We start from the raw sequence: 25,033 nt of genomic DNA, 5'->3' as shown, positions 1-25,033 counted from the left end.
ATACCAATACATTTATTACAATTAATATTACACAAGAAACAAAGAGATAAACGTGTACTATAAAGTACTAGTTTCTAAAAAGTCGTTTAAAATTATTTAAATGTTATTCTTAATATTAGTATCTTTTATCTAAGCGCCACAAATCGCGAAAATCACGACTTTCCCTTAGTTTCTATCACTTCTGTTTCTTTTAAGATTTGTGTCTTTCTCTAAAAAGTATTGACAGCCTTGGCATACTACATTACATTATCTGCTAACGCTGGCTTAGGTTAATTTTCCAGCCCAATTTATATATTAATTTATTAGTCTCAATTTTTTAGTTATACCATTGCGGTAAGATTCTAGTTGATTTATTATGATTAACCTGATAAAAAGCTTTCTGAAAGTCCATAAATCGACTGCTAATCTAAAGAACTGTATTGTTTACTTTAATTTTTTTTGTTACATGTTTGTAAGACATTTACAGAGAAATCACAATTAAAGCGCGAGTAAATGGGGAATTTACAGAATCCATTAAAGTATACAGTGGGATCAGATAAGGTGATTTACTAAGCCCATTACTATTCATTATCATTATAGATAAGGTAATAATTGAAGTGCCCAAAGGGAAAGGATATAAAATGAGGAATACAGAGCTGAAAATACTATGTTATGCAGAAGGTGCTGTTCTGCATAACAGATGATCTTCACAGGTTCTTGCATTGTTTTAACACAAAAGGGAAAAAATTATTAAAAATCACTTAAAACTTTAGTAATTGCCATGAAACTTTTAAAACTCGGTCTTGTCTTCCATTAGTTAACTACAGACAGATAGGTTATTAGTTAACTGATTCATATTAAAGTTCTGTGATTTATTTAGTAGAATATTGGTATCTACTATTAATAATAAGTAGTATTAAGCTATCAAACAAATATCGTTTCCGAGAGGTTGCAGGTAAACTCAATACATGACACAATAAACAGTAATGGAGAAAGACTATGTAATTTAGCAGCGGCAAAAGCGACTTAAGTGGCACGAGATATAAACAAAAAGACATACTCAAAATAACATGGATGAGACCAGGAAGTCTGGAAGGAAATCAAATAAATCATGTACTGATTAAAAAGAGACACAAACAATCGATAAATTACATTAGATCTCACAAAAGGGCCAATACCGATTCGTCCCATATGCTAGTGATTACAAAGCGTAAAATAAAAACGACGAAGAATGAAAGGCGAAAAGTACAGAGACAATGGAACGTAGATAAATTCAAAGAGAAGGAAGTAAGAAGAATATTTGTACAAGAAGTAAATACCGAGATGCAGTTCAAAGAACAATAAATGGAGGAACAGTGGAAAAAATCAAACAAGGAATAAACAATGCAGCAGAGAAAGTGATTACCAAAATGCAAAATTAAAGAAGAAATAATTGGTTTGACGATGAGTGCAAATAAGCAGTGGAAGAAAAGAATAAAACAAGATTGAAATGGTTAAGCACAAGCAAATAAAAAAACAAAAAAATTAAAAAAAGAAAAACATAAAAACGGGAAAACAACGGGAGAAGACGGAATATGTGCAGAACTTATAATAAAATACGGATGGGAGGCACAATACACAAAGATTTATGAACTAATACAGAATATATGGAGCGAAGAAATAATAAGTCTGAAGAGTGGAAGAAGGAAATTATAGTGACAATCCCAATCTCCCAAAGGAGACCAAAAACTACAGAGCAATACGCAAAAACTACAGAACAAATAATTTACTGAATGTAACATATAAAGTAATCACTGGTATAATTAGAGACAGACTAACAATATATACCGAACAAAGCATAGAAGTTTACCAGTACAGTTTTAGAAAAGGAAGATCCACAATAGAAGCTATACATACGCTAAAACAAGTGATAGAGAAAACATTCGAGTACGACGTAGAAACACATATACTTTTCCTAGATTTTAAACAGGCGTTTGACAAACTAAACAGAAGAAAAATGATAAAATACTTACAAGAGAGTAATATACCAAATAAAAATATAAGAATGATAGAAATGAGAATGCGTGATTCCTAAGCAACAATAGACACTGAAAGAGAAAGAACAGAAATAATAAAAATAAATAATGGAGTAAGACTAGGAGATGCGCTCACAATGGTACTATTTATTCTATCACTAGACAAGAAAATTAAAAAATTGTCAAACGTAGGAACTATAAACAAGAAGGCAGTACAAATAAAAGGATATAAGAACGATATATCCATAGTAGCAACAAATAAAGGGCCCAAATAAAGGAAACACAAAAATGACAATATACAAAACGACCATAAGACCAATAGTAGTATATGCTGCAGAAACATTTACATTGACAGCAAGAGAAGAAGAGCAACTGAAAGTTTTTAAGAGGAATATTATCAGAAAAATACTGGGACCAAAGAGGGAAAACAAAGAGGATGCAAGACATGATGATTCAGATGAATCACGAAATACAAGAATGGATGAGTCAAGAGAACATAGTTAGAGCAATAAAAGCACAAAGAATTAGATGGTATGGACATATAATGAGAGGATCAATCCGTTAGGAGTTATAACAGGTAAAAGAACCAGAGGCAGACCTAAGCTAAGATGGAGACAACAAGTGGAAGAAGACTTAAGGAGTATAAAAATTAGAAATATGCAAAGGACAAAGAGAGAGAAGAATGGAAAAAGTAGTGGAAACACCAAACTCACACCAGAAACTGTTAAACCAAACCCAGAGTGGGATGATCCCCCACACAAAAAAGGATCTTCAAGTGAAAAAAGCTTCGTATATATATATATATATATATATATATATATATAAATATATAAATATATATATAAACAAATATTATCTAGCCTTCTGCGTCTAAAGTTGAACATAGGCCTCCCCTAATTTCTTTTTGATGATCTTGAGCTTCCTGAAACCAATTCCCAGCGATTCTTTAGATGTCGTCTGTGCATCGCAAGGTGGTCTACCACTGATTATTCTGTCAGCTCGTGGTCTGTACACTGTAATTTTTTGGGTCCACCGCCCTTCATTCATTCTGGCCACATGACCCGCTCAGTTCCACTTTGGCCATGCTATACGCTCTATGACATCTGTGATGCGTCCTTCTTATTTCTTCGTTTCTAACTCTGTCACTGAGAGTCAGTCTAAGCAGCGAGCATTCTATTCGTCTTTGGGCTACTCTGAGTTTGGTTGCTGTAGCCTGGGTTAAAAAAGTGTTTCGCTGCTGGGAGCATACATTGATCAAACGTCTTCTTTGTCAAATAATTTGGCATGTTGCTCTTGAAGATGTCTGATAGAGCCCCATATGCGGCCCATGCTAGAATGATTTTTCTTTGCAGTTTAGCAGTTTGGCTGTCCCTAGCAATTTGGATTTCATAACCTAATTATTTATATTTATGACCTAATCCCATTTCGTTGTAGTCGACATTTGGATTTTGGAAAATTTATGTTCAAACCAACTGCTTTACAGGCGGCATCTAGTTTAGTAAGCATAGTTCCAATCTTTTTAAATTATCTGTTATCAGAACGATGTCGTCCGCAAATCGTAGGTGGGAGAGCGTTTCGCTGTCGACATTGATTACTTTGGCTTCCAACTCCAATTTTTTAAAAGCACGTTTCAGAACTGACGTAAAGAGTTTGGGAGATAACGTGTCACCTTGCCTAGTTCCTCTCTAGACTTTTATACATTTTGTATCTTTGTGTAGTCTTACGGTCAGGGTTGCATTATTGTATATATTCGTAATCAGATTGAAGTACCGATAATCTATGCGACTTTCCTCCAACGCTGTCATTACGCTGTTAATTTCTATCGTATCGAATGCTTTGCGAAAGTGTACGGAAGCTGGGACGAACATTTGGTTGTATTCGATGGATTTTTCTATAATCCATTTTATACAATGGAGGGGGTCGTTGGGGAAGTTTTTTAAAACCTGCCTATTCCTTAGGTTGGTAAAATGGTAAAAATCTGATTTTGTTTCCAGTCTATTTATTATTATTCTTGTGAATAACTTGTAGAGGTGGTGTAACAGGCTTATGGGTCGGTTATTCTCGAGGTCTATTGGATCGCCTTTTTTGTGTAATAAATTAGTAAGTGCACTGTGCCATCTTGTAGGTGTTTCACTTTGGTGAAGACAAAAGTTGAACAATTTCTTTATATTCTCTTAAATTCTGTTTCTTCCAATCTTTACGGCTTCTATAACGATATTATCTCCTTACAGTTCTTTATTTCTTTCCATTTTCTTCATTGAGTTCCTTATTTCTTCTGTTCACATATTATGCATCAATTCAGATCCTTTGTTGAATCTTTTTCCTGAGTTTTCTATCTTTTCTATTAGTTGCTCATCATAGTTTTTTTAACTTCTGTACTACTGAAATCTTCTACTACCCTTAGTAATTTATCTCTGTTGGTGATGATATTTACATCTTTATCTTTTAATTTCATTATTATTTTTTTACCACTTTTCAATTTTCTCCCTAGAACTTTGAGACTCTTGTTATTTTCAATCATTTGTTGGATTTTTTGACTTATACTTTCGGTTGTCTATCCTAATAGATTTTATTTTTTTTACTTATCTCTCTAAGTTCATGATGTTTTTTGCTTCTATTACTTTGCACTTTTCTTTTCTCTTCCAGTAATGCTTGTGTTTGGGAACTTATTCTTTCCTTATATGATTGCTTTTGGTAGTGTATCTTCTGGCTTTCTTTTATTCCTTCTATTATAATGTCATTCAGTGTGTTGATATTTCTGTATTCTTATTGCTTTCAAAAATACTGTTGATGTGTTCTTCAAATGTATTTATATTATTAGGCTCTGTCCAGTAATGTGTAGATTTTCTTCTGATCATGCGATATCTCTCTTTCCCAAGGTCTATTTCTAACGACTCTGATTGCTGATGTTGTGGAACGCATAGCGGAACTTAAATGGAATTGGGCAGGCCATGTAGCGAGAATGCATGACTCACGATGGACGAGTAAAATGACACATTGGAGGCCAAGAGCCGACAAACGCAGTAGAGGAAGACCACCTACACGTTGGGCTGACAACATCAGGCGTATCACGAAATATTGGCAACAAAGAGCACAAAATCGCAAAGAATGGAGGAGTTTAAGGGAGGCCTATGTCCAGCAGTGGACGTGATAAATGAAGGCTGGATGATGATGATGATGATTTCTAACGACGCTTTCACCATTCTGTGGTCGCTACCTGTTGAAAACTGGTTCAGGACTGTAACATCTTTAAAGATTTGCCTTTTATCAGTAATCATAAAATCGATCTCGTTCTTAGTTTTTCCATTCGGGCTCTGTCACGTCCATGTTCGATATTCTTTTTTGTAGAAGAAGCTGTTCATTTGGAATAGTTTTTTTCCAGCAGGAAACTAAGTAAAAGTTTCACCGCGCCCGTTTCTGTTTCTTTAACCAAATTTTTCCATTGCTGTTTTTGTCTCATCGTTTGCTTTTTTCCTGCCTTTCTCCACATTTCAGCGTCGAAGTCATCACATATTATGGTAATGGTAAAATGTACTTTTTTATCGTTTAGGGCTAAAGTAATGTCATCGTACATCTTCTATTTTATAGTTCGCATGGCCACTTGTTGGGGCATATAAGTACTTGTACGATTTTTAAACTAGGTTTGTATTTTTTAAAAAAGCTTTTATAAGCTAATACAATTGCTAATTTTTACTATTTCTATTTTTAAATAAAATTTCTATTTTTTGGACATTACAAATATCATGAGGCCATTTTTAATGAAAAGATACATCGTAATACTATACACAAAATCCAATTCTGTAACATTCTTCGTGGTCAATAAAAACAATAAAAGCATTAAGTACCTACTTATGATTCATTAGGGTTACAACTAAAATATATGAAAAACCGAAATAAAGACGAGACAAAAACTGTCAACTTCGATAACAATTATTCCTTTTTAATAGGTTTCATGAAGTGCCATTGTTTTAGTGTAAACTACATATTTTAAATATTTAATAGGTTGTTAGTTAAGCACTTATTTCACGGTTAAATACACGGGTGGAGAAATTATGTGGGAAATGGGGTACCCATTTGACTTATAAAGATATCGGAAGCGACTTTACTTTGAAAATGTATACAGTACGATGAACGAGAAAAGGCTTGTTGAGCATTAATAAAATTTGATATTATTACATAATTCATTTCTTCTGTGACCATCAAGCGGAGGAGATCGCGTTCGTAACGTTAAATTCACTGCAGTGTAAGTAGTTAAATATCTATAATGCGCAGCCGGTACATTTTGGAATTAAAATGGAATGTTCAGTGAAAATAAAGGTTAAGGATCCTAAGCATGAGCAATTCTTTTTACCAACGTTACTACAGTAGAAGCATAGAAGCTAATACAGATAGACTTTTGGTATCTGAAAAAAGTACCTCGTGCATCGGTTTTACTCAGATTTTTATCAGATTTCAATTTCGAGCAAAACTCCTCAGTTAAATAAACGCATATTTCTTCACCAGTCATTTACAGTGCTTTTTCTAATATTAAATTCTGTACAAATTTTCGCCACGGATTCACCAATATTAATCCGCTTTATACGCCAGTAAATGACCGTTTTGGAGTGTAATTTTCCTTCTCACGACGGAGTTGCTTGAAAAGTAGGTTCTTGTTTACCAAATTTCAAATCGAAAATTTCACCGTGAAACAACCAAAAAATGAAGCAATTTTCGAGGAAATCTAATTAAAACTTTTTTAAAGGGTTTAAAAAAGCTTTATTTTTGTTTTAAAAAAAAGTTTCTAGCATCAAAACTAAGCGAGTTACGCTCAAAATAAGGTTGGTTCCTTTTGTTATGGTAAAAAAGTCACACCCTAATTAGTACCTAAAATGAAAAAAGTATTGATAATACAAAAAATCTTAAGGAGTTAACGAATATAGGTTTTGCTTTTCTGAACATTTTGGGGTTTTTTGTATTTCTGTAAGACAAAAATTGGTTAAGATATGACTGTTCAAAGTTTGCGTACACTCGTGATTAGTGACTCGTTCAAGCCCTTTCAATTACAATGATCTTATTACCCTTAAAAAAACCTACAAAATGATTTTAAGTACTCCATAGATTATAAGCTAACTGAGTTATTAGTAAAAAACCAATCACATATTTTAGGAGATACAAGGAGGCGTATACTACGGCATTGTAAGATAGACATAATGTGCTTTTAAGGCACAGACATACTTTCATCATCATCATCATTGGCTCCACAACCCATGGTGGGTCTTGGCCTGCTCAAGGATAAGTCTCCATTCTCTCCTATTCTTCGCCTTGGCTTTCCAGTTTCGTACTCCCAACATTCTCAAGTCTTCCTCCACCTGATCCTTAAATCGTGTTCTGGGTCTGCCTCTTCTTCTCACTCCATCTATTCTTTGGTTATAAATATGTTTTGGTGGCTCCATCTCATTCATTCTCTCTATGTGACCTAACCACCGCAGCCGGTTTATTTTGATGGACCTAATAATATCAGGTTTGCCATACAGGCGGTAAAGTTCGAAATCATAGCGTCTACGCCATAATCCACCCTCCTGTACTCCTCCATAGATATGCCGGAGGATTTTACGTTCAAAGCATCTTAAACGATCTTCATCGCTCTTTGTCATCGCCCATGTTTCCGACGCGTAAGTGAGGATGGGCTTAATAAGAGTTCTGTATATCACTAGTTTCGTTCTTTTTGTAACTAGGCTTGTTGTTAATTTTTTTTTAATCCTTAATAGGCTCTATTTGCCAGATATATCAGTCTGTTAATTTCTACACTTACTGCATTTTTCTGATTAATTTGTGATCCTAGGTATATAAACTCTCTTACTCCTTCGAAAGTATATGTTCCGATCGTTAGATCTTCGGGTTGTGCTGCTTGTATATAATTTGATACTTTCATATACTTCGTCTTACTAGTGTTAACCTCTAGTTCCATTCTTTTTGTTGCTGCTTCTAGCGCCTTGAATGATTCGACCACATCCGCCTTTCTTCTTGCAATAATGTCGATGTCATCGGCGTACACTAGTAATTGTATTCTGCGATTAATAATAGTTCCTCTGGTTGTTATTCCAGATTCTCTTATTGCTTCTTCTTGTGTAATATTAAATAGAAGACATGATAGGCTGTCTCCTTGTCTAAGTCCTATTTGAGACTGGAACGTTCTGGAAAATCCGTTCTGCACTCTAACTTTACACTCGACTCTTGAGAGGGTCGCTTTCACCAATTTTACTAAGTGTACTGGTATGCTGAATTCTATCATGGCCTTGTTCAGTGCGTTTCTTTCAACACTATCATAGGCACATCTAAAATCAACAAATAGGTGATGAGTATCAATGCCATACTCATAATGTTTTTTCCAGAGCTTGCCTTAGAAGGAATATTTGATCGGTCGTTCATCTTTCTTTACGAAACACACACTGATATTTACCTATTATGTCTTCACAATATCCCGATAGTCGGTCGTAAAGAATATATGCCAATATTTTGTATGTTACGTTTAGGAGGGTTATTCCTCTGTAGTTGTCACATATTGTTTGATCTCCTTTCTTGTGGATAGGTACAATTATACCTACATTTCAGTCTTCTGGCAACTTTATTTGCTTCCAGATCAGTTCTACCAGTCTACCTATACAGTATGTCAGGTTTTTTTGCCATGTTTTAAAAGTTCTGAAGGAATGCCATCTGCCCCAGGAGCTTTGTTTTCTTTTTTTACACACATACTTTCACCCATCCTTATAAACTAATCAGGGTTGATTTTTAAGTTGAAAATAAAATAAACTAATAACATTTTGATTAAAAAAATTGTTAAATGTATTTATAGTTTCAATGAAAAAAAAAAAACACTACACCTATTCGAATTTCTTCGCAAGGGGTTGTTTTTATAAGGAGAGAAATTATGCTTAAAAAATTAAAACAGTAAAGAAATCTAAATTTAACGTCACTGTATAATTAAATAATTCCAAATAGCTTGAATTTACAATTATACGATTTTTTCTAATAGGGGTAGTTTTCATCCCTAAAAACTAAAAATCAGCCATTGGCACAAGTCCAAAAGTGAAGCGGAGGGTAAGTAGAACCTAAATCCAAATTTTCATGCAATTCGGTGATGATACGGAAAATTACTCAATATTACGTCCTATTTCACGTTCGTTTACTGGCCTATTAGTACTTTTAAACGTATGTTCATCGAAACCACAATTCGTTTGTTAAGGAAATAATTAGTGTGCGCTCATAGCAGAAAATATTGAAAACCACTGAAGTTAGATGAAACTGTCAATCAAAGTACCAATGACGAAGAAAAATAAATTTTCTAAATTAAAATTATTCAACCGCAATTAAATTATAAATACGTACAAAAAAAAATAGATGATCATACGCCAAAAATGCAAGGCAGGAAAAAATATTCATGACTGGCTATTATAGTTAGCAAAAACACTAGTAATCTTGGGTCCAGCAACATGCGTATTGATAAACAGATCGAACGAAAATATTAGACAACATACAGTACCGCTATTTAATCTGAAATAAAATCCTTTAAAAAGGAGCCGGATACGACGGCTACTAGGAATGTGAATTAAGTAAAGATTTTCGTATTTTCTATTTACAGGTGAAACTAGATGAAGTTGTCTAGATGCAAAACATAGGCCTGTATCTGACAGAGATGTAACTTTAAATGTGCCTCGAATATGATTTCACCTATCGGACAAAATCCGTGAAAAGAACAATAGTTCTGTTGGTCGGAATCTGACCAGAACAATGGGGAATCCCAGCCGAATCGCCTCTCCGGGTCTCTGCATTTTACTGCATTACCGTTCGCATAACGAAGGTTAAGAGGAATTATACTGTACCTGCAGATGTATGCAGGTAATATATATATATATATATATATATATATATATATATATATATATATATATACTATATATACATATATATATATATATATATATATATATATATATATATATATATATATACTAGGTAAAATCTGTCACTAGGTGATAATATCTGTCTGACACATAGATATTTCATTTACTTTTCTGCTGTTTAATTTCTCAGTATATATAAATTTGTTCTATTTCATCTTTTATGTTTCCTTTGTCGTTAAAAAGTGAATGACGAAATATTGATCAATTAGATCATTAGTAATTGTCAAATCTTGCTATTCTACTAATATCTACTATCTACTTTAAAGTATTAGAGTGTAGGAATTTGTATATGTTTTGGTACAGCAGCCGAAATTGAACAGTCTTCACAAATTGCACTTTAGAGCGAAAAACGGTTTTTTCAAAACTCCTACTCAAAGTAAAATATTACTATGCAACTGAAGAGAAAATTATATAAAACTGAATGTTGGACAGTTAAAAAAAATAACAACGGAAGGAACAACAGAAGGAACAACGAATACATGTGGAGAAAATTAGAATGCTTAGATGGATGAGGGGAGTGACAAGAAAGGTAAATTTAAAAATAAGTACATTAGAGGAATTCTAGGTATGACACCTACTGGTGGCAATATGAAAGGACATAGATTAAGATGGTTAGGGGATGTTTAACGTCGAGACGGTAATTACTCAATACGAAAGTATTTCTGATTTGCAAGTTCTTGGAAGGAGTAGGAGAGAAAGACCAAATAAGACCCGGAAGGAGAAGATTAGAAAGGATGTTGATCAAGAGGCGTGATATATATATATATATATATATATATATATATATATATATATATATATATATATATATATATATATATATATATATATATACATATATATGTGAGATATAAGATATACACTTATGGAGAAATGTAATTAGAGAAGCTGACGCTGAAGGCAAAGTGATTGACTATTTCCTTGTTTTTACATTTGATTTTATGATTATTTCTTAAGAATTTTGGTAGTACAGGTACTAACAATATTTTTTGTATACTTAACTTTACTTAAAAGACTTTCTGTTCATATACGGTATTCAACAATACATTTTTTGATTCATGTAGATTTTTTCATATAAATTTTTCTGTTCCTGCTAGAATGGCCAAAGTACTACATCACATAAATACATATTCAACCAAAGGTCAAAAAGCATTGATCTTTCATAACCTAAATGTATATTATGGTTACGTACGATTCATTTCTGCAAACACTGATACAAAATATTGATTAATTTCAAATAAATTTCGATTGTTATTATGCATACCCACTACAGGTATAAGCAGCCAATATAGTTAGTTATAAGGTATCTCAGCAAGATAAAACAATATACTATATAGTCCAAAAAAGTTTAAAAAATCTTAAAAAAACTGAATAAAAACACAAAATGATCACGCTTGGATACAAAAAAGTAAAGTCAAGTAAGTCGTGAGAGAGAGAGAGAGATAAATAGCCGGAGTCAAAGATCAATTTACTACAATAAAAATTAGACCGCTAGAGTATAAAGGACAGCTGGACGGATGGTATGGATAACGATGACTTGGATGATAGGAAAGTCGGTGTGGTAGACTAGCACCAAGCTGCAAAGAGTAGAACCTAATGCAGGAATAAGCTTAGGAAGTTAGAGGCTAAATTAGGACAGTAGCGCCAATGATGACTATGATAATGAACTTATCCTAAACTATACTAGGAGTATTTAGTAAGAACAATACAAAAAAGCAAGGAAATAAATCCAAACCAGACAAGTACAGCTACGAAGAGAAAGAAATAATTTCCTATTATTGACGTATCCCTTAAAACAGTTCCGCACTGGAAGAATACACAAAGTAATAAGAATAGAATCTCCCGTAAAAAGAAATTGATATCAAAAAATCAAATGACGTACAGTAAAATATAGAGTTTTCATTTATCGTCTTGCTAGTCATGAATACAAGTTCTCTACTACGTTTGATTTTGAGCTTTGCTCTGATTTATGAAGCAACTTCAACTATCACCTTAACAAATACAGAATGCAACTTAAATAACATAAAAACCAAACACTTCTATTCGAAATTTCTTCGGGGCTCAAAACACATTCTTTTGATTAAAATTATAAAAGATCAGGAAGAACAAAATTATGTCGTTCAGGATTTCGCTGATCTTCTAATTCATGACGTCATCAAGGTGCCGATAACAATTATCGAAGTAAACTATGGGTTATGTTCTAAAAATAAAATTGATGCTTTTCACGTGCCCAATTGGAGCTGCGCAATTATTTTATCTAAAAATAACTATGTGTTGCACCAGTTTGTTCACCATACTATAACACTGATGACGAGATTGTCGTATCTATTGATATTCACTCAATCTTATCAAGAAAACTGTAATAAATTAGTTGAAGGTAAAATCTAGGATTTGTACTATAAGTGTGGTAATCATTATCATCATCATTTTATTCAATTGATCTCTGTTGATCAGTAAAGAGTGATTTTAAGCTGCAACCATTGTCTTCAATGGATTTTTATTGATCCACAACAAACAACGCCCACGTTTCAACTTCATAATAGATATAGGACACTATATTCGTAAAATTTAGTCATTAGTATTTTTGGGGCAAATGTCACATCTGCTACAACGATTTTCAGTTTTATAAGGTTATTACGTGATTTTTTAATTCTAACTGTCATTTTAGCAATGTACTTGCTTAATAGCTGCTTCTTTACGTACCATCTCCGCGATGGAGGTTGGAAACCATCAGCTGTATTCTGATCTTAGATGCAGCTGCTCTGAATGGTTCGTTTGATGTGCATCTGTACCATTCCCTCAAGTTACGCAGCCATGAGATCTTCTCCTTCCTATACATCTCCTGCTCTGGATCTTCCCTTGTATAATCAATTTAAATACGTTGTATTTCTCGGATGACATGTCCCAGGTATTGAAGCTTTCGTATTTGATGGTTTCTATTATTTCCACTCCTTTGTTAATTCTGCTTGTGATGTTAAGGGTCCAAGCTTTCATTCCGTAGAGCAGAGTCGAGAAAATATATGAGCTTGCTAGTCTAACTATTAAATCTAATTTCAGTACTTTTGTACAAAGTACCTTTCTCATTTTATTGAAGTTTGTTCGTGCTTTTTCTATTCGAATTTTGATTTATTTGGAGTAATCGTTTGCGTGATTAACTATTATGCCAAAGTAGTCGTAGGTTTCTACTTGTTCTAAAGTATTACCGTTAATTATGAGATTTTCATAATTATTTTGGTTTTTTTCTTCTTTTTTTCATATTCATACCATGAGTTCATTAGCCTTTGGAGGTCATGGAGATTGTCCACCATTATGAAATTATGTTTGGTCGTGAAAGTTATCTGTGCGGATTTCTTAGCGTTTGCTGTAATCTTGTAATTGTAGAGCCAACCTTGATACAAATCGAGGTGTTTCTGGAGTTTTCCTGACGATTTTAATGGATGTTCGTCCAATGCGATTATTACAGTGTCGTCAGCGAAGTTCGCGAGACCAGTTAAGTTGATTGTTGGGATATTAGCTATAAAAATTTGATAAAAATATGGATACAAAAAATTAAAACTCTTGAATATGAAATTATTGACACACAATTTGGCTTTTCATGGACATGAATCAGCACATGTACTTATGTTTTGTAGATTTTGAAAAGGCATTTGGTAAGGTTCACCATAAAAATATTGACAGTCGTGATATGAGAATTATTTCTGATCTATATTGGAATCAAACTACCAAGTCTCTTCTTTATGGCTTGGAAAAATGGGCATTAAAACAAGTGCATCTAAATAAGTTGGTAGCCTTTATATTTTGATTTTACAGAAGAATAAACGAATATTATGGACTCAAGAATGTCAAACGCAGAAGTTACTAGAAGAATAGGAAATGATGCTGAAATATTGTTGACAATCAAAAGAAGAAAACTTGAGTACTTGGGACATGTGATGAGAGGGCTAAAATACTCATTATTGCAACTTGTTATGCAAGGCAAAATTCGAGGAAAGCGAAATGTGGGAAGAAGAAGAATATCGTGGCTTAAGAATTTGGGGTAGTGGTTTGAATGTAGTAGTGCAGAATGAAACTTGAAGAAGAGAATGTATACAAAGACCAAATCTATGATTATAACAGCCAAACCACTAAGACGTAAACTGGAGCTGAAGAGACAAATAATAGATCAAGTGATGGAGTTCTGTTCGTCACACTGCCTAGTTAGGGAAAGGTTGAAACATAAGTGAAAGATCAAGCGAATGGAGTAAACAGAGCCGTAGCATGCCGGATTGAAACAATATGGAGAAATAAAAATATCGGAAAAGAAATAACAGGCATAATTTACAAAACAGTCATCAGACCAATAATAATACGACCCGATACAGAGTGAACAAAAAGAATGCTAGATACAGCACAGATGAAAACCCTTAGTGGATACAAAAAAATTAATTTGGGCAATCGTGTGGACTCATGGTCAGTCCACACGATTGCCCAAATAGGTTCAGTTAACAACAGTTTCCAGAAACCTGAACTATTGCGGGATGCGAGGCAGTTTCCTCTACGATACAACATACAACATACAACTAGCAAGAGTAGCAATGACGGAACTAAACAGGGTATGGCGTGATCATCATATTACTATAACAAATAAGAAGAGACTTGTTTTAACCCTGGTCTTTTCAATATTTCACTGTGCATGCAAGAGATGGACAGTCAAAGAATCAGATAAACGACGCATACATGCTTTTGAAATGTGGACATGGAGACCACTGCTTCGAATTCCATGGACGGCTCGCCACATCAATATCTCGGTTCTAGATGAAATTAAACTTAATCAGCGTCCCTCTAGTACTGTTTACTCTTGAGTTTTAAAGTTCTTTGGTCATATTCATCGAAGTAATCACAAAATGGAGCGGTTGCTAGTTCAAGGAAGGCCTAAGAGTCAGTGGCAGATTTTCACAGCCATGGACAGATATTACGAAAAAGCTTCTTAACAAGCAGTATACTGAGGCAGTACGTGTAACAGATGACCGCGACCAGTGGAGAAATATCATTAATCAAACTATCCGAGCTGCTGAAGCTCAATGATGAACCACAACATATCTGCTAAAATGATAATGACTATGATGATAATTTTTCCATTACGGATTTCTTGTTTTGGTGGTAGTTGTTTCTTCACTCGAAAAGAATTGCTCCCTAGGGACGGAAGTGACTACAGACATGGATAATACCAAGATATACTTTTATAAGACATAGGTATTTTTGTGCTACCTTTTAATATCATTTCGGATATACTGCTTCATTTCTTCCCATAATTCGATCGGATTTTCTTTAAGGTTCCTTACGGAAAGATCGAGATATTGAGTTAGTTCAGCTATTGGTTCCGGGAGCTTCCCTTTTTCCGCGTGTGCTATTTATCGATTTGTATGGATTTAAACATTAGGTTCAGAATTTTTGGTCCTTTGGAATCATCGATTGTTCAATGGTCTTAAATTTTTTCTTTAATCCTTAAATTAATATTTTAAATTTTTAAATCGGCTTTTAATATTGCTGCAACTTAAGTTCACACTGTAATGGTTGTTCTCCTTAATACTGCTGGTATAGGCAAGTTATCATTGAAATTAATGTACTAATAGCATTAATTTCAATGAATTAACAATAAATATAGATAAAACCAAATACATGGTGATCTCGAAATCTCCTGTTGACAACATATATCTGACATTGGAGGGTAAACCGATAGAGAGTGTCGTCAAATATAAATAGCTCGAAGCAATTATAAACTCACAGTTAGATCAAGTTGAGAAGATAAAGGTCAGAATTGAAATAGCTCGAAAAGGATTTATAAAATATAAGTCAATATTACAAATAAGAAATTGAGTATGGTTATCAGATTGAGGTTCGTCGAATGTTATGTATGGTCACAATTGCTATATGGGGTAGAAACATGGACTCTAAAAGCCCAATCCGTAAAAAAATTAGAGGACTTCGAAATGTGGCTGTATAGGCGTATTCTAAAAATTCCTTGGACTGCAAAAGTCTCAAACGAAGAAGTGTTAAGACGAATTGAACATGGCAGAAAGCTTATGAACACAATTAAAATAAAAAAACATCGTATCAGGGCCACATATTTTGAAACGATAAATACTCCCTTCTACACGTCATCATGTAAGAAAGAAAGGGTAGAAAAGGCTTGGTAAGAAAGAAGAAATATTGACTGAGGAATATCAGAGATTGGACTAACTGTCCTGACAGATATTTCACGTTGCAAAAGATCGGGAAGCGTTTAAAGAACTGATCGCCAATCGATACAATTTTAAAATATATCGATATATTTGATGTATCGATACATCGTTCTCATCCCTAGTGAAGAAAAATTGTCTAACTGTTAGTTCTGGTTCAACAGAATTCAGGACTAAGGTTGATGATATGGTTAAAACAGAGCAATTATCTCCTGAACGAGTTTATGGACGAGTTAATATGGATGAGTCGGGACTAAACACAAAAATGTTACCAGAAACAACTTTTATAGACAGACAAGAACAGTCTGCCTCTGACTTGAAACAGAACAACGTTAGGTATTATAGTGTCCGTTTGTTCAAATGCAATAACCACTCATAAAATTCCTCTTTTCGTTATTAGCAAGTACGCTAAACTACAAGTATTCATGAATTTGAATTCATCCTACCTTACGGTCTATTATAAGTCACAAAAATCAGGGTGGATAATTTCAGACTTGTTTCAAGCGTGATTTAATTTAGGAGTTTGTTACAACAGCCAAAAATCCCTTAAAAATAACTTCAAGATTAAATGAATTCTAGTCTTAGATATTGCTTCAATACATCCCCACATCCTCAGCCGATAGACCAAGTAGTGATCGAAAGCTTAAAAACACGGTACAAGCGTAAACTTGTATCTGAAATTCTGCTTAGAGGTCATCAAAAAGATGGCCAGATGTTGAGAATTTAGTTGTCATTTTGAATAATGCAGGGTCTGAAAAAAAAATCAACTAATTTTACAAGATCTTTAAAAATTAATCGATTAAGGTCGTATTAAAGCCAGAAGATGTGGTAAATTGGATGACAAAATATTACGATCACTTTGAAAATGAATTTTGAACTGACAGCAAATCATAGATCTAGCAACCAAAGATCCAGAGAAAATTAGCCGTGGGCAGCAGCATAAGTTAGCAGCATTAGATGTTTTGCTAATGAAAAAATGGAGGGAAAAAATGTAAAAAATACTTCTCTATTTTTTATACATATACTCTCTTAATTCTATAATCTCTAAAATAAATGCATACATATGTACATACTCACATTATAAACATGTTATTATGTCATACATATTGTAAATAGAATTAACTTACCAAAACGACAACCGGCTAGGTATGCAAGTCCGAGGTGACCGGTTCAGAGTAATTGTACTGTAATTGCTTTTTGTCATGTTGGCTTTCAGATATTTACATATTATTTACTTCTAGTTATTTAGTTAGCGTCATTATCATTTTTAGGTATAAACACAACTTTAATCGATCTCTGGAAAAATCACAACATCCTTAACGTTGTCGCCCAAGCACCATGTTCCTGCACTCAGGACCACATATATTTTTACCAACCCTTTATAATAAACCACAGTAACCACTTTGGACAAATCGTCGCTGCTCCGCTTGCGCAATTGCACAAAACCCGTTCCATCAAGTTTTATCTAAAGAATAAGCTAAAGAATTTAAACCAGCACCCAATAAAAGTGGCACTGTTTAAACGCATTCCTGGTATGATGGTGACTGATCCTGAGATATTAAATAGTAAAACTTATTGTTTTAACTGTGGGATAGATGCTAAAATTTTGAGGACATTGTCTCAAGTAATGAATTTTACTATCGATGTTAACGATGACCATCAGGTTTGTAGTAAAGATGATTATTATTCATTTATTTTTTTTTCATTATAATTCTTTCTATTTTCTTTATGAAATTTCAAAAAAAGGTATCAAATTCTCAATTGGAACATGGAAAATCAGAACGTGAAACACATGTAGAAGGCATCAGAGAAATTCAAAAAGTAATATCAATAGAGATGAAAGTATGATGGATGGTCCAAGGATGCTGTAATGGTTACCAAAAAACTTCAAAAAGCAACATCAATCTTTCTATGTAAAAGGTTATGATGACATGTCACACCGTTTGTCCAGTAAGATAACTACGCCACCTAGGAAAGAAATCTGAACTACCAACATCTGACATCTCAATCATATTTTATTCTTAAAACAATAAGGTTGATTTATTCCTAATTCATTCTACAAATTGATAATTCAAATATTCTTAATCGGAAATTTTAGTACAGTAATTAATTTTTTCGCAAAATTGCTTAAAATATCTATCTATCTATACAGTCCTTGCGGCTCAATTTTGGACATAGGCCTCCTCTTCCTTCTTTCAAGTCTCTCTATTGTAGGCAGTTTGTATCCACTTCGGGCCTACGTGTTTCTTCAAGTCATCTGATCATCTCATTTGTGATCTTTCTCTTTTTCGTTTGTAACTATATGGTCTCCAGTGTATGGCGGAGACCATACACTGGAGACCAACTTGCGGATCCAAGTATTTCTTTTCTTCTCTGATATCCTGATGTTCAGCATTTGCCTTTCCATGGCTCTTTGGGTCTTTGCTATTTTTTCCACGTTTTCCTTTCTAAACGTCCAAGTTTGAGAACTGTAGGTGAGAACAGGAAGTATACATTGGTTGAAGACTCTTGTTTTTAAATATTGGGGGTATTTTCTATTTTTTAGTATGTATATAGGATACCCAAGCCAACCGTATTCTTCTCTTTATTTCTCCGGTCTGATTTTCTTTATTTAATTTAACTAGTTGTCCCAAATAGACACATTCTTTTACTTGTTCTATAGTTGTTTGTGCAATTGTAATTATTAATTCTTCTGGTTGGTTGGCCATAATTTTCGTTTTATTATAATTCATTTGTAGACATATTTTTGTTGATTAATTTGTAAATCTTCTCTTTTATCTGTTATTAATACAATGTCGTTTGTATATCTCAAGTGATTTAAGTATTGACCATTTATGTTAATACCCCGTTTTTCCCATTGTAATTTCCTCATAACGTCTTCCAAAGCTTGATTGAATAGTTTGGGTGATATAGTGTCACTATGTCTGATTCCTCGCCGTATCTTAATGGGCTTCGTTTGTTCAACTATTTTGATGGATGTTGTTGCTTGATCATAATATATTGGAAATTAAGTCCGTATATCTATAGTCTATTCTCTTATTTTGTAGACTTCTTTTACTGCCCAATGTTTCACTTTATCGAATGCTTTTTCAAAGTCTACAAATGCCATATGCATTGGGATTTGATATCCGTTGGCCTTTTCAATGAATATTTTTATCGTAAGCAGATGGTCCCTTGTACTGAATCCTTTTCTAAAACGGCTTGATCTCTTGACTGGTAATTACCTAACTAAGTTGTTAATCTGTTTGTTAGTAGTTTAGTTAACAGTTTGTACATTACATGCAGTAGCGTTATGGGCCTATAGTTTTTCAGATTTTTTCTATGGCCTTTCTTAAATACTAATAGTGTTATTGCCTCGTTCCATGTGTTGGGTATTTGTTTTGTGTTCAATATTTATTCATCAGTACATAAAGGACTTCCACTGTAGTTTTACCTCCATTTTTTAGCATTTCCAAAGTTATTCCATCTTTCCCAGGAGATTTGTTATTCTTCATTTCTTTGAGTGCCTTTTTTATTTCATTTTTACTGATTTCTGGTTGTCTCCAACGAGATCTATGTCATCTGCATATGCGAGTTATAGCTTGGGAGCTTGAACCGATAGCAATTCTGTTTTTATTTCGGCCGACCTCATGGCTTTCTTTAATAGAGGGTTAACGGGGGGTAGTGGAGGTAACGCATCACCCTGTTTGAGTCCACTGTTGATTTCAAATCTGCCAGACAGTTTATTATTTACACGTACTTTGGATATTCCACCCTCCATACAGACTTTGGCCATCCGAATGAGTTTCGGATGGCCAAAAACACTTTTTATGTATCGTTCATGGATATTTGTATATTAAAGCGAATTCTTCTAAGCGAATGTATAATTGGTTGGAGTTTAGAATACGCTAAATGGATATCCAATTAATGATGCGCATAAATATAATTTGACGCAGATGGTCTCGATCGTGATAGTACTTAAATGTAAACTGATAAAATAATAATTGTCATTCCAGGTTAGTATTTTCAGACATTTTACAGTGAAAATTTAATTTTGTATTTATTGTCATAAAAATATTTTAAATATATCGAGAATGAACAAAGACTAATATTAAAATTATTAAATTATTTTCAATTAGAAAAAGAGATTGGGACAACTTTATTCCCAGTTTCTGCCGTTCGTGAAGTGAGTTTTAAATTATTCTAAAAAATATTAGTAGTATTTTAAATACTACACATATTAGTGTGTTGCCAAGGCGTTATGAGTTTCGTTACCAAAAGTAAGACGATCGGCAAATGAAGGCATTCCAATTGATATGCTAGCTATTCTGTGACAATGAGTACAATAATTGGATAATAATTGTGGTTAAATTTAAGGTTACACCAGAAAAATGGAACGAATATGTAAGACATGCAGAAGATATTATAAATGAATACTGGGAGACAGCCAAAGAAATTGATACCAGCCACATATCTCCTATAATGATTGATTTTAACGAATTAGATACGGAATCAGATTGTGAATTCAGGAATGATATCGAGGAAATATCTTAAACTATTACCGTTATGGATATTTATATGTATTAATACGGTTCTTTTTAGAATTTTCTTGAAATGTAAGACATAATTGATTCCAGCCACATATTCCCTGTAATCATTGATTTTAATAAATCAGATTCTGAATCGTATTGTGGATTGTTTGAAATATAATATTCATTTTTGTAATTCATAAAAAAGAAGGTAAACTTACATTCGGTATCTTGTTTTGTAACTAAAGTCCACTAACACTATTTCATCTGCATACCGGAACTGGTAGATTAACTCAAAAATCAACTGCTTCACTATTTAAACTATTTACATTGTTTTTTAACTAAACTTGATAATACCCTTTCATTGGCTCACCAAACCTGGTAGAATAACTCAAAAATCAACTGTTTCACTATTTAAACTATTTCTACTATTTAATGATAAATCTTCAAAAAATTAAACTATTGGCTGCCACAGAAACTTACTTAACATCGAAAAATTACTTATCCGAATATAACTGATTTCAATCGATGCTATTTTATCACAGAAATGTTTGCCTTGATGCCTTGCAATTGCCAGTAAAATTTTTTATCTCGAAGTCAACTCTTAAAAGATTCTTAGGAGGAAGCGTTATTTTAAATAAACAAACATTCCAATTCCATAATGTTTGTAATAATTAATAATAAATCCATAAATAAATCTTAGCTAATTAAGCTTTCCTTAGAATGTGGAATTTTCCACATCTAAAAAAAGTAACCTTTTCACATTTAGCTGAATACGATCCTGCAACTGTCAGATTTAACTAAAATATGCAATAATTCTCGACATTCTTAAAATCCTATATGACGTCAAAATTAGTGACGCACTGAAAGAAGGGTTTGGGACAGACTGTATAACACATACATTATAAGGACATGGCAACACATCATCATTAAATTGTATGCGTCCACTGCTGGACCTAGGTCTCCCTCAGCTCTTTCCATATGTCTCTGTTTTGCACGCTTCAGGTCATCAGTCCATCTAGTTGGTGGGCGTCCTTTGTTCCGTTTTGTTTCTTGTCTTGGTTTCCACTCGACAATATGTTTTTTCCATCGGTTGTCTGATAATCTGGCGACGTGTCCTGCCCAATTCCATTTTAGCGACGAGATTTTTTCAACACTGCCAAACCCAAATATTTTGTTCCATGGTCGGACATTTGCGGCTATATTTAGGTTGCCCTAATATTAAAGATGTCTCCTAATGGACCCAAATTTGTATAAATTACCTTCATCATTAAGTACATTTTTCATCAGGTGCATTTAATAAGAATTTTGGAACTTCTTCTTGCGACAGGGTTTCGGAATTTTTCGGAATGTAATTTTTTCCTTTTTGCTTTAAAAACCCTGTAAGCTTTTATAATTATTTATGTCTATGTCTTTATTTGTGGACAGAGTTGCCTTTAACATTGAATCATAGGACCACAATGTGGCGACTATGTCATAGTCGATGGAGAATATTCTTTAGACAATTCAGAGAAATAGGCTAGTAAAACATTTTTACTATAATTGGTAATACTATTTTTTTTCACACCATTGTATTGTATTTTTCCACAGGTTTAAGCTGGAGAAAGTTCTGAAGCTGTCTCTAATGACTTCTTATATATTTCAGGTAGCGCACATGCCACTTCTACCATTTCCTCAAAAACAGCATTGCCACAGAGTGAGCACTACTATATATTTTCAAATTGATTTTAACACTTAAAGACATTTTATTTTTAGAAAAAATAAAAATTTTATATGACTGTGGTGACATGGCTTTTGTATGATGGTCGCTTTCGATTTTTAATCGATAATTATCAATACTTAATTACTAAATCGGTAAATTAAATTTATGTTTTGATTTATTTTATATGAATATAATTACAAAACAGAATTTTACTTTTTGACATGAATTTAATTATAATAGCAACATTATTTTTGTATAATATCTTAATCATAATGATAATAATAATAATACGATACAATTTAAGCTCATTCAACTAAATGATCGATTACTGCCATCGGCCACTGACATTCAGTTTCATTCAGCTCAACTTGAATATTATTTACGACAGATAGGGTTCTGTCTTTCAGTCTTTACTTTAGTTACTTTACTGTCGCAAATGAGTACTCATGCAATAATGAATGACTTTAATAGCGGTTGGCAATAAAGATTGAAGTGAATGAAAATATGGTAATCAAAATAAAGTAACATAGGATTAGACGGTTGCTCACAATTTTAAGCAGGAGCAATGAAGCAGTGACATATAAAAGCATCCAGCAGGAAGTAACAAAATAAAAGATAGAGACGAAGATTGTATAAAAAGTTATCAATAATGATAGGAAAAAGCATTCTACTTTTTATTTATCTCAAACTTCAAATTATTCAAATTGCATTCTTGCAAGTTATTCAAATATAATTGATAGCGAAACGTGGTATGAAATAAAGAATTTTCTTTATTTGTTATTATTGTACATACATATAAAGTATAAATACATATACTTTATATGTATTAAGAACTATTGTTTATGACTCCGTCCCTAATTTTGAAGACTTTTGTCTCACCTCTTTGTGTATGTTTAAAAGTGTATGTATGGTAATACATTTTTACAGTAGCATATCTTAATTCATATTTTAGGGATTTGGAAACTTCTTCAAAGAAGGTAAAGTGACTGGAGTCATCGGAAAAGTAGTTAAACGTGAAGTGGACTTAGCTGGGAATGCGAGATTCATCGACGCGTTGAACCAAGTTGAGTATACAATTCCAATCGACGTTGAAGACTTATGCATAGTCGTACCAAAAGCAGCCAAAAAGCCATCGTGGATGAAGATATTTCATTGTTTTGATCGCTTAGTTTGGTTATGTATTATTTGTATTGAAGTCGTTACCGTATTATTTTGGCGTAGGTTTTATTTTCAATCTTGGATCAACGTTTTTGCCATCTTTAGATCAATGCCAACAACTTATACAAAACGATGTTATAAAAGATACCTTCTTTTAACTTATGTGGTGTATTCTCTCATAATAAACAGCGTATTTCAAGGGAATTTAGTGGAATCGTTTGGTACGATTCAAAATTTCCACGATATAAACACATTGAAAGAATTTGCCCAAAGTGATTTTGTTCTATATACTTCTTATGATGATATTTTTAACTACATCGAGAGTGACGTTTTTAAAGAACTCCAGGCAAAAGTGGCTCTCCTTACTGGTAATGATTACAAAGGTACCTTAAATAGAACTTTGAGCATGAAGAATCACGCATCATTGGAAAGACGAACAGATGCTAAGTATGTGATCCGAAAATTCTTTTTAGATGAAACTGGATATCCAAGACTTCACGTCGTCAACGAATGTCCCAGAACGTATTTTGTGGCATACGCTGTTCAAAAAGGCTCGCCTTACGTCGAAGAGTTTTCCAGAATCATCAAAACACTAGGAGAAGTAGGATTAATAAGTAAATGGAATACAATAGCAAAAATAATTTTCTTAAGGCGCAATATAATTGCTGATATTATGGATGATGAAGCAGCAGTACCAATAAACTTGTATGATCTAATTGTAGCATTCTATGCTTTAAGTATGGGTTTGATTTTGAGTATATTTGTATTTTTGTTAGAAGCGTTATGGTATAACATATTTGCAGAACTTTCGATCTCCCTAAAAAGTCGTAGAAAAATAAAACCACTTGATCCCCTAGAAAAATAAGCGACCGTTCAGTGTAATCACCTTAGTTATTATAACTATAGCCCAGTCGGTTATGCAAAAATCATCGATTTCACGGCAAAATGTTTCGCATATATCTGAAGCTTTTAAGACGTAGGTGGGGGTTACTAGATGACGATTAGATGAAAGAGTACTCGTATTTTTACCTTGCGTTTTTTTTTAACAATAATTTATGGCCACAATTAGATTTTTTGTCTATAAATTTTTTCCCTTATATTTAACATAAACAATATTTATATCATTTTTTTATATCATGAATATCTTTATTTTCCCGTTTTTTAAATTAAAATTGATAAATAATTTACGGAGATATTTAAAAAAATCAGTTTTTTTTGCACTAATTTATAAATTTTATTAATTTTGTTATTAACAAAATATTCTTTTAAATAGTCTTTAAAATTTATGCGAAAGTTCCCCCCAATCGGTCAAATATTTTAAGTTATTTAATTTATTTATCGCTGAGGCTAAATATTTAAACTATTGAACTTGCTCTATTAATGATGCTAGATATATTTAGCAGATTTCATAGGATTCTTTAAGACTAAAACTATCTCAGAAGTTAATTGTAATAACTTCTATATTTTTCAAGCTACAGACTTGTACGTACAACCATTGGATAGTTGGTAAGAA

At 33.1% G+C, this 25,033-nt stretch overlaps 1 protein-coding gene across 2 annotated transcripts in view; it reads right to left on the bottom strand.

Moving 5' to 3' along the window:
• Positions 1 to 25,033, bottom strand: part of LOC140445264 (acyl-CoA synthetase short-chain family member 3, mitochondrial) — a 127,103-nt gene that overhangs the window by 28,760 nt on the left and 73,310 nt on the right. The gene's annotated exons all lie outside the window — the stretch shown is intronic.

Source organism: Diabrotica undecimpunctata, chromosome 7 (genome assembly GCF_040954645.1).
Source record: "Diabrotica undecimpunctata isolate CICGRU chromosome 7, icDiaUnde3, whole genome shotgun sequence".
NCBI classification, from domain to species: Eukaryota; Metazoa; Arthropoda; class Insecta; order Coleoptera; family Chrysomelidae; genus Diabrotica; species Diabrotica undecimpunctata.
This window is presented reverse-complemented; position numbering and strand designations above follow the sequence as displayed.